We start from the raw sequence: 2,500 nt of genomic DNA on the forward strand, positions 1-2,500 counted from the left end.
AGGACGGTGCAAAACAAAGTCTTTTATTAACTTATTAATAGGGAGTTTACGAAACGAGGACGACGACGGCTAAGAGGACTTCATTTAAAAATACGAGTTCGCGTTATTTATATCACTACGAAACTATTTCATGTCGTTTCGCGTTAAAAATGTGTGGTAACTGTTGAGGAATTAAACTGGTATGAGTGGGTTGGAAGCGTACAGAGAAAACTGAAAATTCATCGTCATGTGCTAACGTCCTCCACAGAACCTTGAATTTGGTCATTTCACGTCGTCATTTAGGAGATGACGGCAAAGAAATGAACCAAAATGTAAAACACACGTGCAGAGCGTGCAGAGCCATTGTTTTTGCTCACTAAACCTATTTTTTGTGGCGTCGTAGTTGCCGTCGGCGTCGTCGTTTCGTAACATGCACAAATGCATTTTCGTCCAAAAAAACCTAAATCTTTCCCCTTTTTGACATGCAACACATGCAAATGGAGAGAAAAACAACTTGAGATAGACTTTTCATGATTACAAAAGCAACAGGCACTTAAAATCTGATTCAATTAGCTCTTTTAAGAGAGCGTTAGTTAATTATTTTAATGTTCCAAAGTATTTTTTACCTTTTGATTATGCTCTTGACATATACTCTTCGGTAAGTCATACTCAACTGCGGCTAGACGCTTGTGGTGTAAATTATTATCTTTTTAAGATCGCTATTAAGTCTTCACCTATTTGTAGCTGCGGCTTTGACAATGAGAATATAACTCATTTCTTTTCACAATGTCCTAATCATGCTGCCCTCAGATCTGATTTGCTCACCGTCTGCTGCTCGTATAGCTTTTGGTCAATGGTTTAAATATTCTGACCATCAAAAAGTTGAACTTTTCCTGTTTGGCTCTTCTGACATGTCAAATAATGAAAAAGTTGAAATTTTCTCTCATGTCCAGCACTTTATAAGAGAGTCTAAACGTTTTTCTTTTTGTGGTCATTATAATTAACCTAATTAACTTAAAACTCTCTTTCTTGACTTACTTTAATTTGTATTCACTGCAAACAATGCAAAAAGAACCTCAGACGAGGTATTGGCCAAGGCGCCATGATAAATGTGTCAGGCACAGGAGCAGTGAAATGTTCCTGAACGTACCCTGCCGATGTGCAAGACCTTCGGCCTAGCGATTGTTATGAGTGGAGTGAACAGGGCGGAGACTCTGACGAGGGTTAGGATACTCGTGTTGACTTTTTTACATTTTCCTGTGATAACTCCGGTTGGGACTGGGATTGATATCGTGGCCGGGCGGTATGGACAGAACAAAAGGCCTACAAACTTAATAGAGCACAAGCAAACTTGATAAAATGAAACGAAAAGTTAATTAATGGCACCCAATTTTAATGAGAGGTGTACAACATGCAAATCATTAATGACGAGCTCGGATACACGGACTTAAAAAAAAGACGTACAAATTTTACAATAGGCAGAGCTAATTGTATTTGACAGCATTTTGCTAAGTTTGTAAGTTCTGCCTTTTACAAAAGTTGAATGTATGTTAAATATTATAAGTTTGCACATGTTTCATGTCTTACATGTACATACTATGTCCATGCAGGTCAGGGAAGATTTCTTAGAAAATCGTGCAACTGGGACTGGGGTTTTGTCCAAATGTGGACTGGGAAATGAGATTGCAAACCCCCCTTGATAAAGCAATGTAAAGTTCATTTCTTGTATTCATGATATTTACAAAGTCTGTTGGGAAAGTATTTAATATCCTGTCATAATTATACACTAGAAGTTGCAATTGGCAAGTGAAATTAAATGCTGTGAGTAGATACTGGGCAAACAGACACGTAATGGTGTTGGACACGGCAACGACCAGGGAAACTCTTTCGCGGCCAAGTCCAACTGCATTGGTGATAAATGCAGAGGAAGCTCCACGATTTTGGAAAGGTGTTTACGAGCAAGAGATCTCCTAGTAATACCATGAAATCTGGATAACCTGGGAACAGTTTTAATCAGATATGTCGAAGCAAGTTTTCTCCTTTTTCTGCGTTTATAAAATAGAAGTCTCAGCCTTTTCTCAGTAATTCTGCTCTGTTCTCGGTCACGTATGTCGATGCACACGCACATCACAACTAAAGTAAACAAACTTTGAATATAGAGACTTGTATTTCTCTTTAGGAATGGAGTCATTATTATCATTAACAATCACAGATAAATGTACGGCTTGTTAAACTACATCACAATTACTTTCTAAAGAGCTGATCATAGTTTCCACTGATAATATCAAATCTTTTAAAACTAAAAATTTCAAAAGATGGCATTAAACAAGATCGCTAATATGGCTATTTGAACAAAGAATATAGGACAAACTGTTTAACAATAAAAAATAAAAGAACGCAATAGACAAAAAAAAAACGATAAATCGGCTAAAAAACAGAATTTAGGGCCACATCTAGAGACTCTACTGACGAGCCGACTCGATTGGTTCGATTGCCATCCAATGCCCCGTCGGGCCAAACG

The sequence above is a fragment of the Montipora capricornis genome, chromosome 6 (genome assembly GCF_036669925.1).
Source record: "Montipora capricornis isolate CH-2021 chromosome 6, ASM3666992v2, whole genome shotgun sequence".
Lineage (NCBI taxonomy): Eukaryota > Metazoa > Cnidaria > Anthozoa > Scleractinia > Acroporidae > Montipora > Montipora capricornis.